This window comes from Cyprinus carpio, chromosome A11 (genome assembly GCF_018340385.1).
Source record: "Cyprinus carpio isolate SPL01 chromosome A11, ASM1834038v1, whole genome shotgun sequence".
In the NCBI taxonomy this organism is placed as follows: domain Eukaryota; kingdom Metazoa; phylum Chordata; class Actinopteri; order Cypriniformes; family Cyprinidae; genus Cyprinus; species Cyprinus carpio.
The window spans coordinates 23,121,636-23,138,665 of NC_056582.1; the positions used below are offsets into that span (position 1 = coordinate 23,121,636).

Consider the following 17,030-nt stretch of genomic DNA (forward strand, 5'->3'; position numbering starts at 1 on the left):
TGTTGAGACAATGTGATGTTTAAATTTAGTTTCTGGTTTTGCACAAAATGTGATTTGTCTGGAGGTTATGAAAGAAAACTGGCCAGGAATTTGATGTTGGATGATGTTCAGACACGATTCCTTTGTGTTACAACAGATTTGTTTCACCAACAGAGTCATTCTGTCAAAACAACAATAGATCATACAGCTATGCATGACATCACAAACAAAGAACCAGCTGATCTTTAATAAATTTTCATCTATTCAAACTCACAAGAACACACCAATCTAACTTTAAAAACATGCCAAGCTGAAATTTAATGGAATAGTTGATCCAAAAATGTAAATTTGCTGAAATGTAAATGTACCAAGATATAGATTATTTTTTTTTTTTTTCATCGAAACAGATTTGGAGAAATTCAGCATTCTGCCACTTGTTCAGCAATGGATCCTCTGCAGTGAATGGGTGCCGTCAGAATGAGAGTCCAAACAGCTGATAAAAACATCACAATAATCCACAAGTAGTCCACACCACTCCAGTCCATCAGTTAATGTCTTTTGAAGAGAAAAGCTGTGTGTTTGTAAGAAACAAATCCATCAAGACATTTTTAACTTTAAACTGTCTAAACATGTATGCAAGCATGAATTTCTGGCCAAAATAAGTCTCCATAATCCATAATAATGCTTCCTCCAGTGAAAAAGTCAATTTCCTGTTGTCTCTCACATCAAAATCCACCCATATATTTGTTTAGAACTGTTTTAGACTGTTTTCTCTTGTAAATGGTGCTTGATCTGTGCATATTTCTCTCCTGATTCAGATTAGACTTTTTCATGGGAGAAAGCAATATTATGGATAGAGGACTCACAACAAAATTAAAAACATCTTCGTGATGGATTTGTTTCTTACAAACACACAGCTTTTGGCTTCTCAAGACATTAACTGATGGACTGGAGTGGTGTGGACTACTTGTGGATTATTGTGATGTTTTTATCAGCTGTTTGGACTCTCATTCTGATGGCACCCATTCACTGCAGAGGACACAAATGGTGAGTAAATTTTCATTTTTGGGTCAACTATTCCTTTAAAAGATTTGTGCCTCATATCTCCTTTAGGTGTTCTACAGAAGAAAACAAAGTCAGACAATGACAGTTTTCATTTTTTGGATGAACTATTTCTTTAAACATTGGAAAATAATTCACAGGGAATGTTTCTGGTTCTGTAAGTTATACATCTATAATCCCAAACACACACAGATGTGCAGATATGCACACATAACAAACACACACATCTAAAGAATCAGTAGCAAACTGTATATCATGCACTTATTCATATTTTATATATTTAATGTATTTCATTTTCATTTGGTATTGCTCTAAATTGTTTTTTATGCTAAATTAAATGATCAATTATTTCTTATTTTATTTTATTTATTTATTTTTTTCCACCAAATTTATCATACACTACTGTTCAAATGTTTGCGGATAATACCTTTTTTTTTAAGAAATTAAAACTTTCATTCAACTAGGATGCATAAAAATTTATCAAAGAGACATTTATGTTACAAAAAGCCTTTATGTATAATGCATTATCAAGGTATTCATATTGTATTTTGTAATGCATTATATCTTTTCATAAATAATTGTAACCAAAGTTAAAATGCATTATAATACTTAAAGGCTAGTTTGCCATGTGTTTTAATGCAATATACTTTCTAAAGTTATAACAATGAATAGATAAGTATTATAATGTATTACAACTGTAGTTACGATAATTCATGAGATCATACAATGCATTATAAGGTCCATTACAAGACATAAATAATGCATTAAAACTACTTTTTTATAATGCATTATATATAATTGCATTAAGTAAAGTGTTACCCAAAGGATTTCGGTTTCAAATAAATGTTGTTCTTTTGAACTTTCTGTTCATTAGTTTATTTTTCCCCCACTAAAATTTCAACATTGATAATAATCAGAAATGTTTCTTGAGCAGCAATTCAGCATATTAGAATTATTTCTGAAGATCATGTGACACTGAAGACTGAAAATTCAGCTTTGAATTACAGGATTAAATTACATTTTAACATATATTCAGACAGAAAACAGTCATTTTAAATTATAATATTTTACAATATTACTGTATTTACTGTATTTCTGATCAAATAAATGCAGCCTTTGTCAGCATAAGATACTTTTGAACAGTAGTGTATATACTATTGTTATATCTTTTTATTATTATATAAAACACATTAAGGCAAATGAGGCAAGAGCCAAGCTAAGTATAATACTTAAGATTAGGAGTTTACTAAAATCACTAACGCTGAGAATGAGCGACAGTAAAACTGATACTCGCCTTTATAAAGACTAGTGATCTCTGTCTGTGCAATAATCATTACCTGATTCAGCAATAAAGAGCTCCGACTTCCTGATTTATTTCTTACACTGACAAACTGATGAACAAACAAAAAGCTAAGATGAAGAAAATGTGCCTCATCCATCATTATTGTCACTGTAGCTACTGTACACCGGAGAAACACATTGCCCACTGCTGCCTACTTAGTGTACTTAAAAGAAGCCTGCAGATAAAGAGGTTTACAGTCAACACAGACGGACACATATGAAATACAGCAGCCACACAAAATCCATAATCAACCACATCTGTTCACATTCACCAATGCATCTACATCTTAAGATAGATCGTTTTAAATAAAGAAAGTCAAATGATGAAAACACTTCATCTAACTGATCCGTCCATCCAAAAGCACATTTAAAACCATGCAAAGAATTTCTAACACTTTGTTACATGAATTATGGGACGATATTGAGCCGTGTTCTTCACCAGATTGCAAAGACGACCCTCTCGTACACCAGTTGCACACTCCCTGTACATGCACTGCTTTTGATTACACTGCTTCTGATAACAAAGACAAAACATATTCACAACATTCAGATATCAAAGCATAACTTTCCATTCTAAACTAATAACAGATCCTCCAGCGCCGACCGCAGCGATTAGTCAAAGCAGCGAGCGAATAAACTAGAGCATCTTGCATAAAACTCAACTCCTGCTGTGAATCTATATCACCGACTTTAAATCATTTGTGTTTATGCTTAAACATCTGCAGCTGCTCTGCTCACTTTTAAATCAATGCATGTGGAAGAGTAAATAAAACTATAGTTGATAGTGTCAGTTGATATGTGGTACAAATTTGGGGTTTCTGATCTCACTAGGCCAGAAACAAACTCTACACATGTATGCAAGCGTGAATGTGCATATTGTACAGATTTAATATATAATTAATACATAATCAATCATATTTTTGCATTATGGCTATAGCTCCTTGAATAATGAAACATTTAATTTAAAGGCACAGATAAGAGTGCATGTTAAGTACTGTGTGTACAACCAGATGTACCCTTGCAAAGCATTGGCCAAGTATTCAAGTCTGTGCAGTTGTATAAAGGTTATTTCTGGTTTTAATGTGACCACATCAGCACACACACACACACACACACACACACACACACACACACACACACACACACCCCTGACATCAGATGGGCAGCCATGTATGTAGAACCCACAATCATCTTCATGATGCTTTAATTAAAAGCATATTTCAGCAGTTCTGGGGTTAAATATAATGTTCCACAGAAAGGAAACATACATAAAATAAAAAAAAAAATTAAAAAAAAAGAATAATAATAATAAAGAAAAATAATTAATAAATTCAAATATGGTAATTAATAAAACAGTAAATAAATAAGTATACATAAAGATACTAAAGAATAAAGAAAAAATAATTAATAAATAAAAATAAGAAAATAAAAAATAAAAAAATAAATCAATAAATAAAGAATAAATAAAAGTAAATCAAAAGTAAACCAATAAAAAAAGAATAAAGAAAATAAAAATAAAAAAGAATTCATGAATAAAAAGTATGATAAATAAATAATATATAAAGAAATATCTATAAATAAAGAAAATAAAACAATAATGAATGAATAATTGATTGAATGAATGAATGAATAAATGAATGAATGAATTAATTAATTAATTAATGAAAATATATATGCATGTGAGTGTGTCTCCTCAGAAGAGATCTCAACAATTTCTCAAACTGCGTGCATATTTGCCGCAGTACCAAAGTCTGCAAACAGAAGTCAGAGATTTCAGTATGAACTCATTTCTCATCAAACTCTTCCAGGAGTGAAGAGATGAGCTGCTCTCGTCATTCATTTCACAGCTCTAAACTCTTACTGTATTGTCTTGTTTGTTTCTATTTTTGTTTCTCCAAAGGATTTTTCAGAGAAACATCTCAGACAAAGATTCCAGCACAATATCTAATTCCAGTATTAAATATTTATCTTCATGTCCTCGACCAAAAAACAAAAAACAAACAAACAAAAAAAACCTGCAAAAGCATCTCCAATGTCTGTACATATAAAGAATGACAGATTATACAGATACTATCTCTGAGCGATTATTCTATAAACTCAACACAAAATCAAAACCTTTCCAGAGAATGTCTCACGACGCAGTTCAGAAAGATAAAAACCATTCAAATTCCTCACATAGCTGTCTTTTAGAACAGCTGTGTTTTGTTTTTACACAATTCTTCTTCCCAAGGCATGTTCACAAGACGGAGAATCAAGCAATTCCAGAGTGCTGACTGCGAGTTTTGCTGAAAACCACATGAATGTTGGACACATCTGAGCAGCTAAAATGGGTGTTTTAATATTTAGAGAGAGAGAGAGAGAGAGAGAGAGAGAGATGTAGATACACACTTTTTTTTTCAGAAAACCACATTTGAGCAACTACAAGGGGTGTTTAGACCCCTAAAATAAATTATAATTATTAGGATTTATAATTCATGTAGATTTTTAAGATTTGTATATATAATGCATATAATTTATATTAGTTTAAATTTAGTTCATATTTACATATGTATTTATTCTAAATACATTTACATACAAGATTATATATATATATATATATATATATATATATATATATATATATATATATATATAATATATATATATATATATATATATATATATATATACACAATAAATATTAAGATATGTTATTATAATAATATGCTATTATTAATTATAATACATTTAATACAATTTATAAGACATCAAATTTTTTGAGAAAACCACATTTGGAGATATATGTTATAAGTTTATGAGTTTATATTATACATATAATAAGTAAATAATATTATATATAATATATAATGCAAAATACATAAAAAATATATAATATATATACATAATATATAAATGCATATAATATATGAAGCATTTATAAATACAAATAAATAATATATTTATACATTATACAATACATATAGATTTATACATCTATATTTATACAATTTAGACCCCTGAAAACCATATAGATTTTAAAGTTATATATTATTTCAAACAAGTTTTATAAGTAATAATATAAGTATATATTATTAAAATTAATTAATATATGTCTATTATTATTTAAAAAAAAAATTATGACACAACTGTGTCATTAATGAGTGAATCCAGAGCACTGACTGAGAGTTTTTATAAAAACTGCTGGACATATTTCAGCAACTATAACAGGTGTTTAGACTCCTGAAACATCATCAGTTGAAATTTTCCTTGTTTTTTGGTCAAGGAAACTTTGATTATGACACTCAGAATTTGTATCAGTTATGTTAATGATGCTTTGACATTTTTCAAACTTAATTAGACGACCTCCTGGACCCCCGTCAGCCCGCTGGATCTGGCTTTGTGCATTCATGTGTGTGTGTTAGTGTGTGGTCAAATCGGCACTGCATATACACGTGTGTGTGTGTGTGTGTGTGTGTGTGTGTGTGTGTGTGTGTGTGTGAGAGAGAGAAAGAGAGAGAGAGAAAGAGAGAGAGACTTCCCCGCAGTCTCGTCTCAAATGGATGCTGAGACCCCCAGTAGTACATATCTGAGCGTGTTTGGAAGCTGAATTACTACAAAAGAGTGCAAAGCTGAGCAGATTTACTCATCTACTACACAGAGGACTGTATGAAAAGACTAAGCTCAACCAGACGCCAAACATCCCTCTATTTCTTTTTCAGGGTGTCTAATGGTCTCGGGCTGACTTCTCAGAATCACATTGACATCCAGACAAAAGATTTGTTTTCATTTGCTCTCATTCCCGTCTGGTTTACAAAGCTCCTGGTGTTAACAAGAGAAGAAATATGTTTGGCAAACACTGCAGGGCTGATCTTTAACCTGCGCTCTGTATCTGAGCGTTACCTGTTTGGGCCTGATGGACGCTCTGACCCCAGACTTGGGATTGTTGTGTTGGAGCCTGCAGGGATCTGAGGACTCAGAAAGGAATGTTTAAATTACTACCTAATTTCTGCATGAGTACATGTGTGTATGAGCATCATGTTAAGTTAACTATGACTAGGGAATGTGCAAAGTGACCCACTCTTCAATTCTGTCTCGCTAGTAATTCTCATGACTGTTTATTTATGATAATTATCTATATTAAATATTCAAATTTATTTTAATTTATAGTATATTCTATAATTTAATTAAAATTATAATAAGAATATTATTATGTGAATTTATAATAAATATTCAAATTTTATTATAATTTATAATATATTCTATAATTTATTTAAAATTATAATAAATAAGAATTATAAGTAAATAATAATTAGTAAATTAAGTAATATATATAGGAGATTTTACTCATGTACTACACCAAGGACTGTTTGAAAAGACTAAGCTCTTTTTTAATAATAAATAAATATAAATATTTAGAATAAATTATTCTTATTTATTATAATTTTGAATAAATTATAGAATATATTATAAATATATATATAAATTAATTATATCAATTTATATATATAATTTCTAAAACATTTAGACGTTGATTTTAAAATTATTATATTACTATTTAGACACTATACATGTTATGTGTGTGTGTGTGTGTGTGTGTGTGTGTATATATATATATATATATATATATATATAATTTTTTATGAATTATAAGAATTATAAGAAAATAATAATTAGTACATTAAATTATATATAATACATTTATACATTGATTTATAAATTATATGTACAATGTAATTTAAAAATGACATATTATAAGTAATTTACAAATTATTACTTATACTTGTTATAAATTATAATGTGTAAATCTATTTATAATACATTATAAATGTATATAAATATATGTATTTATAATACAGTTATACATTAATTTATAAAGTATTAAAATAATTTATATAATTTAATTTATATGTAACTGACTAAGTATTACTTATTATAATTGATATATTTAAAATTTAAAAAATTTCCAGCAAGTCAGATATGAAATTGAATTACATATTACATAATTACACACACACACATACATACACACACACACACACACACACACACACACACATATATATATAAAGATTAATAAATGATTAAAAAGAAGGTAATTAATACATATTAAATTGTATTATATGTAACATAAATATTTTTTTTATTATAGGGTTATACCTGTCAGAGCTTTGTTATTTCCTTGTATTATTGTGATTTATCAGTGCACATCTAGGCCACATGTTAACCAAAAGGCATCACTATTTAGGCATTATTTTAGAATTAAAGTCAACTTTGAATTAAATGTCACATTACAGAGTTAAAATGGGTTGTGAATGCCATTTTGTGTTTAAACTGAGAAGCTACACACAGCAAACAGCTGTCAGCTTCAGGTCTAAACACACATGACATCCGCAGCCAGAGTGACCATGATGGACCTTTCATCAGGTCAAACGCAGCAGGAATTTCAGCTCAATTGGGGAAGATTAAGGCATCAGGCTCTAGCAGGAGTCCAAACTTATTCTGACTGGAGATTTTCAGCACCAGGAAACTATAAAACTAAAAATATATTCTCTTCTGGCCTATGAACAGCAAAATAAGGAAAGAAAACAGGAAGGAAGCAGACAGGAAGCAGGGATTGTGGGTTTAACCAGAGGCAGGTTTACTGTGGCAGTAATGAGAGAGTCACACTGGTCTCTTATTTTAAAGTTTTTTTCCTTTAAATGACCAAATCTGCTTATCTGGGTTGATTATCACAAAGAAAACACAAGCAGAAATAATATAAGAATATAAATTACATATTTATGGAGATGTGAGAGTGAGAAAGAGAGTGAACGTGTGTTTATGTATGTATTTACACACACATACATACATACATACATACATATATATATATATATATATACACACACACACACACAAACACACACACACACACTTATTATTAATTCCAATTCTTAATATTGAATCTCAATATATTATTATTTTTATAATAATTTTATAACAATTTTACTGCATCAAATTATACATATACAGTATACATACATATATACATTAATAATTTATTTTCCATTATTATTCCAATTCTTCTAAATAGTGATTCTCAATATATTATGATTATTATAATAAAATTTTACTTAATTACAAATTACATAATTTTTAATTTTTTTTTTTTTCATATTTTAGTATTTACATTTATAAGGAAATTGATTTTTGCATAATCATAAACATAATTCCTAAAATGTCTTTTTTCTTTATATTTCTTTTCATACACACATACACACACACACACACACACACACACACACACACACACACACACACACACACCATATTTACTGACTTAATACTTCATATTTCACTTCATGTTTAACCCAAAAATGTTCATAAAATTAAAAATTGTAAATAAAAAGTTATGTGGGGTTCAACTGAGATAAGGATGAGTAAATGATAATGACAATTTTTGGTAACACTTTATATTAAGGTGTCACAATCACACACTAAAAAAACTAAAAACAACAATAAAAAATAATCAACAACAAAAACATGCAAGTAACTGTAAGCGAAAGCCTAACCATATAGTAAGTAGTAAGTACATGTATTTAATTAATATAACTCAGTACTTAAATGTATAATTACACTGTAACAAGGACACAAATAAAATGTAACCCAGTTTTTTTTTTTTTTCATTAAATGTTAGTTTAAAAATGAGAAAGGTTAAAAAAGGGAAGGATGGAGACATATGGGAGACTGTGAGAAACTGCTGCAGAGGTGCATGTCGTATCAGGGGCGTCCCATTCACACTCACCCTCTATTGTCCCGCTGTGGCCGTTTCACCCGTGGAGAATATCCCAGGTCAGGTAACGCTAAACACTTACCAGAATTTTTAATAACTGAATAATTCCTTCCAACACACAATGTGCCCGATCTGACGGGAATGTCTTGTTTAAAGGAGGATTTTCCATTGCAATGATGCTCTCTGACATCATTCCATTACACGTGCTGAATAGAAATCAGGGAAGCGTTCAAACATTCCCAGATCTCAGGAATACACAGCTCAAACACATGTGCAAAATAGAACAAAAACTGGAAAAACTGGGATAAAACAGGGAGACTGCGAGAGCCAGATGAATGAGTCTAATGAACTGTCAAGACGACAATGAAGAACATCAAAATGTAAAACAGATTTACTCAAAAATGGTATCAGGTAATGATTTTAGAACAATGCTTTAGCACTACTAGTACAATGCAACAAGCATGATTTGTGTGTGTGTGTATTAGGAATGTTAATGATTAATCGTCGATAAGAGATGTAATTGATTAAAGCTTTCAATGGTCAATAAATCACTTTCATTTTGGGGTGTGTGCAACTTATGTGCAAAACACGTGCAAGCGACTGCGATCTTTTGCCAAAATAATTCACTAATGTACAAATGACACTTTTAATGTGATCCAAACTTTTAAAGTATATTCAAATATAAATACTACAAAGTCCTTCAACATGGAAAGCTATAGATATTTAGTAACTAAGTCATGTTTAATTATAATTTCCCCAGATATTTGTTTCATATCGGGCTCTGCGCATTGACAGGGCTGTGGGGCACAAGCGGGACAGAGCCCATGTTTCAGTAGTTTGTTCCCTAAATAAGAAACAATAAATATTATTAAATCTGTGGAAATTTGTGACCAACCTACAAAACAGAAGACAAAGCCATGTATGTTCTCTGGTAGAGTGATATTTCACAGACTCATCTGCTGAATTGTTCACCATGATTAAACTGCCTCAGATGGAACTAGTGCAATGTCACACACACGTTTTCAGCTGCAAGAGTGTTTCATAACAAGACACGTGACCATGGTTAAACTCGGTAAGCACAAAGGTGTTTGCCCCGCTGTGCTCGGGCTAATGACCCATTAAAGAATTCATATAAAGCTTAGCACACAGGATGTGAAAGGAAGAATTAGCTGAGCAATTCACTGGGGCTATAGATATTATTTATGTCCACTTCAATAGCCTTAAGACAACCTAATGAACCATGAAGGTGAACAGCATGTTCTCACTGGAGTCAGGTCAGAGAGGCCAAACTGTGTCATTCCTACACAGACATTCAGAATTTCAGGAAGTGGAACTGTAAAGTTACTAATAAAAGCAGTAAAACTTCATACAAAATTACAAATACAAATATTTGAAAAAAATAAATAAACTAAACTAAACTAAAAAATTAGTCAGGGCATCCAAGATTGTTTCTGGATCAGTTTTGGAGAAATGTAGGATTCTATCACTTTCTCACTAATGGATTTTGAATGGGTGCCGTCAGAATGAGAGTCCAAACAGCTGATAAAAACATCACAATAATCCACAAGTAATCCACACCACTCCAGTCCATCAGTTAACATCTTCAGAAGTGAAAATCTGTTTGTAAGAAACAAATACATCAAGATGTTTTTATCTTCAAACCATTGCTTCCTTTTAAAATATGAGTACTCTATACATAATATTGCTTTCTTCCGATATAATATAATCTGGTCTGAATCAGAAGAGAAATCTGTGCAGATGAAGCACCGTTTACAATTAAAAACAGTCAAAAACGTTTCTTAAATATATTGGTGGATTTTGATGCAAAAGGAGAACAGGAGATGGACTTTTTCACTGGAGGAAGTGTATTATGGACTCATATTATTGCTAGAAGCAAGAATTTAAAGTTAAAACATCTTGATGGATTTGTTTCTTACAAACACACAGCTTTTCATTTCACAAGACATTAACTGATGGACTGGAGTGGTGTGGATTATTGTGATGTTTTTATCAGCTGTTTGGACTCTCATTCTGACGGCACCCATTCACTGCAGAGGATCCATTGGTGATGTAATGTTAAATTTCTCCAAAAATGCATGAGGGTAAAGTTTGAGCAAATTTTCAATTTACATTTCTACTGTGCTTGCAGCTTTGCTCTCATAAAATGCCACCTTTGTCATATGTAGCATATAAGAAGTCCGTGTTTTTTTTTTTTGTTTTTTATCAACTGGTTCATTTAGACTGTATAAATGAAGTAAAAAAAAAGATTCAGTGTCAAAATGAACCAATTCAAAAAAAGATTCAGAGAGACAAAAGGCTTCATTCATGAAACGAGAGAAGAATGCATACATGATTGTTCAAATAATCTGTAAAACCATTCTTAACTGTTGCATGAAATGAAATGTGTTAATTTACATAACATCAGATTTTACCCAGACATTCATTCTGCTCATTTTTTATAGAGGAATTTACTTAGTCCATCTCCATTTGTCCGGCTTTTACCGTAAATTCACTATACAGTATAATATTAATATATGCAAACAAATATAAAATTACAGTTTAAAATTTAATGTTTATAATAAAAGTTTTATAACTATTTTATTTCAAATTTCTGATAGAAAAATAGAAAACATAATCAGAGCTCAATTAAACACTAAAAAGCCCATGAACTAGTCATATTTAAATATAACTGAGATACTATTATAGTTTGTAATATTTTTTTTTTTGGTATATTTTTTGTTTTCATTTTAGTTTTAGTAATTTTGTATGTGTTTGTCATTTTTATTAGTTTTTAGGGTTTTGTATATAGTTTTTTTTTTATATTTCAGTTCTAGTTTTTTTTTTCATCAAATTAAACTAAAATAGAATAAAAAATGTTGCTGAATAAACTAAGTTTGAGGTTTTTTTTATTTATATATTTTAGTGATTTCATTTGTTTAGCTTTATGATTCCTTCATATTTTTAGCATCATGACACAATACATGCCAGCTTTATCATTCATAAACGTTCCCCTCTGTGAATCCAAGACCTGTTTGCAATCATTACCTCAGATAACCGAATGACTCCTCCACACACGAGTCCTGCATATCAACTCTCTTCTCAAATGGTTTAGCTTCTTTTCCACAAACAAGCTGTCGTCACCGACACATTCCGAGAAACTACTGAGGAATATTTATCATTCCAGCATATTTTCTTGCCTGTACTGTGTGCTAAGTTCTTGATAAACACGTTTCCATTGAGTCCCTGGGGTTTCCTTGTCTAATCCGGTCTCCATAAGCAAGTAGCTTATTTCTACTTACAACAGCCAAAGTTTGGATTCCATCAGGAAACACACGCCAACTAGAAGACAGAGCTTAGAAAAACCTTCTCTGATCCTAAAGACAAGACTAAACACTTTTCTTTCTTTTTCTCACTTTTTAGGATTTAATTAGTTTTCCAGGCCCCCCTGTTTTCAAACCACATACAACTAACTGACATGTAACTTCAAAAACAACCCTGATAATAAAATGGGTCCCACTTTATAACTACTTATGTACATTTAACTACTATGTACATTTAAATTAATCATTTGGTATAATTTTACATTGTACTTATATTTTAAAAATACCTGCATGTAATCTGTAATTAATTTCTGTTATTACATTAATAATTACACTGTTGACCCATCCCTTACACCTTAACCCACCCTTAAACCAACCTACATATATATATATATATATATATATATACATATATATTATATATACAGTGTATATATAGTTATTACAAACTAATACTATATTGTTACTGTTATGACTATATGTTCAATCAAATAGATGCAGCCTTTTAAAGAAAAAAAAATTACTGACCCTGTAGAGAATATTTATAATTAACATTTTGCTCAAATCCATTTGCCTTTCTCAGCCACACTGTATTCTGGGACTGCCTTGTGCATGTGATGCTGCCCTAAAATGTGGCTAAACAGGCCTAATAATGAGGACTCTATAGCTCACTATAGGAGTCAGTATTAACTGGTGTCCTGCAGAGGCTGAAAGCTCACTGACGGCTCTGTATTTATAGCTCAGGTCAGTGGTCACATGACCATTTGATGACTTGCATGACCTGCTGTGAAACTGACACACCAGCAACAGCTCTAGACATCCTCCTCTATTAGCATCAACAGCACAGGTTCAACAGCACAACATTCAGCCTGAAACCTCTGAGGAGAGCCACAGACGCCCTGCAGCACACAGACTCTGAACCTGGCCCTCTGACCTCTCAAACACAGCCTCCTTCTCTATGGAGGAAATAAAGCATGAACTCATATATATATACACACCAGCTAAAGTATAATGATACCAAGTACAGTAGTCTCATGGAATATGTCTCATGGTATCTTGTTGTCATCATAGTAATAATATTAATAATAATTTGTTATTCTTATAAATGTACATTATTATTAATTGCATTATATGAAATTATAATTTTAATTAATAAACTAATAATTTGATAAAATTACATTTATAGTTAATGTATATGACATTTATATACTTTTAATTAATTTAATAATTTAATATAATAATCACATTTCATAAAATGTATATATTTCACATGAATATATTAATTAATAGAGTAAGTAGTACAATATACATATAATACAAATTACACTAAGCAAGTTTTACAGTACAAAACCAGCTAAAGTATCAAATATGCTCTCTATGGAATATGTCGGGTATATGTATTATTTGGTATTGGAATACTGTTGTTGTAATAACAACAATAATATACAATAATTTACAAACTATTTGCATGTATTTAACCTATTTGTATATAGAATCCATCATATTTTAGAATAACGATCTAATAATGTTTTATAATAATGACAACTTATTATATGTATATATTAATATGCATATATTAATTAAATTAATTTATTAAATCTTATAATACAAATTGCTAGTACACGCTAACTGATAAAATGTTTTTTTAAATTGATAAAATGATTGTTTTAATAATTATAATCATTAATTTTAAAAAAGTAATAATTTTATAACCATGTTAATTATATTTCATTATATTTATATTTTTGTCTGTATGAATTAAAAGAATAATTTAATAATTATTATTATTTTATACACATTCAGTACACATATATTATTATAATTATAATTCTAAATGTATGTCATAGATATATATACTGTATACACACAAATGCACATACAACAACAAGCTGAAATGCTGTGTGACTGCTCTATAAACTTTATACCACAGTATCATATGTTTTTGACAACAGACAGATTTCGACCACACCTGGCATTTCCTCAAGAATCAGGTTTGATAACTGTGTCCAGTCACAACAGCAGTAACCCATGAGATGTCTCTAAGTTTGGCACGCTCTGACCTCAGACTGCGCCAAGACATGAGCTCACAGCCCAGAGATCCTTGTTTTTAATCAAATGAAAGAGCCACAATTATTCCAAAATGAAAGAGACCTGTCAGTATGGACCATTAAACGCTGAACAGGAATATAATGAACATGCAACCATGACGGTGCATCATGCATGCAGCTGTGCGATCATGTGCATTGATGATTTTCACAAAATCTTGGATCTGTATATGCATGCTTATTGTTGTTTATGAGGGCCGTCTGGTTATCGATTCTAGTAAAATATAAATGCACAAACTGCATGCTTTCCATATGCACTACTGCAAAATCATTCTGACATGTTTTAAATAGTTAACTTTGCATGTGCCAAGTTCAGTAGCTCTAAAAAGAGACTAATACAACACACATTAGCCTCTCTGGTGGGGTTTTACTCATCTGGTGATGACAGGGGAAACAGAGAATACAGCAATACTCGCCACAGGGGAACATGAATCTCAAACAGAGCCTTTGTTCTCACTGCTGAAATTCATTTTGTGCTGAAAGCACGACATGTCAAACAGCATCACCTGCTTCATCAGAGGCATCATGGGTCGCTCTCATGGAATGGAATCAGCAAACAAGACTAGAACTGACAAAAATCATCTGGCAGCTGTGGATTTCAAGAATCACTGAATGATTTTCCTTCATAAACTCACAGAGACTTTCATCCACAAGGCTGCAGTTCTGAGTGCCATTTGAAGTGCACAGAAAGTGCAGAAGAATTCAGAGGTTTCTCAGAGGCTTGCACAGATGTCTATGGCTGTGTGAAGAATTTGAATAATCTAAAGAACCTTTTGAACCTTTTGTGGATGGAAAGGATATGAATGTTAAAGCTTCTTCCTGGAATCAATCAGTGCCAAAAAATTATGTTTATTTTTAAGAGTGATATGTTGGTTATTCTGTCCTTAATAATAATAATAATAATAATAATAATAATAGCAATAACAATAATAACAAGAATAACTCATGAATTAGATATAAAAAAATATAAATCAGTATATTGTGTAGTATAATGCTATTCAATAACATATCTTTCATGCATTATTATTACACAACAGCAAGAATCAATCAATCAATAAATATGCAGGAAAGGGAATAATAATAATAATAATAATAATAATAGTAATAATAATGCATGAAATGTAATATATAAAAATATTTTACAACAGCGTTTTATAATTTTTATACATTAACATGTCATGCATTATTATTATACAACAACAGCAAGAATAAATAAAAAAATAAACATGCGTGCATGAAAGTGAATAAAAGACTGTGGCTGTTGATGTTTTCATATGTGTTTGTTCATGCCGACCGAATCAATCAGCATTACCCTTAACGACACACACACATCAGGAACTGTCCACAGTAAATGACCAATGGTTACCAGCTGCTCACATCTGACTCTCTGTCTTGAAGATACGACAAACAGACTGAAACTCAAAACAGGCGAAAGCCATCAGGTCACGCTAATTAAAGCTACTTCAGATGCATCCAGAGTCTCTGGAAACGAATATGCAAGCAACATCTTAGACGTCCATAATGTTGCTGAAAGCTGTGTAATTAATTGAATCTGCCTTTAACACTGCAACACAAACAGCGTCTGTTATCACTCTCCTGGACAAAGAGGAGACTACAGTAACTAAAAATGTGGGGCAAGATTTGTGAAGAATTTCCTGTCGTGTGTAGATTATCACCGAAAAACAACATCCTCCATTATTAGCATCCTCTCTCACTGGCTATGACTGCCGTTACAGATAAAATTCTTGGCTTTCAATACATAGAGACTCAGACAGCCAGAGAAAATACCTTGTGGGGGAAACATGCATTTATTCAAATGGAAATGCTTTCAAAATGATTAGAAATGTAGTTTGAGTGATGAATGGAGCTCAAGTGTAGTTCAGGCAGACCACAGCGTGACAGCCAGCATCGGATGACAGCTGGTTGTAACTCCTCCCACTACAATTAAATAAAATATATAAGTTCATCTGTACTCACACTTGACTTAGTCTGCTGCACAGACATGCACTTACCCTCCTCCATCCCCAGCTCCTCCTTATACAGGCACATGATCATCTATCAGCTAATCGTTGCTTAATCTTGTCCAGTCTCATTTACAGACCTGTATCACTTCTGCATGGAAATGTATATCTGTTGCATATTAAAAATTCTGGTAATTGCAGAATTTTCACTGAGATTTTCTTGTGGACAGCTCAGAAAAAAAAAAGAAAAAAAAAACACGATACAGATTCATTTTGAAGTGAAATGTAAACCTGGTCAGCTAATTAGATTTCATTTAAATAAAAATAAATTAAAGAAAATTAAAAATACAAATAAAGTTGAATTAATTGCATTAAATAAAATAAATAGTAGTCTGTTGTTACTATTATTATTAATAATACAGTATTTTTTATTAATAAAAAATATTATGCAATAAATAGTGCGGTATAATTTTAATACAATACATACATTATTAGTAGTATAAATAAATAA

At 30.9% G+C, this 17,030-nt stretch overlaps 1 pseudogene; it reads right to left on the reverse strand.

Moving 5' to 3' along the window:
* The window catches only part of LOC109084562, a 69,774-nt pseudogene that overhangs the window by 39,240 nt on the left and 13,504 nt on the right, over positions 1 to 17,030 (reverse strand).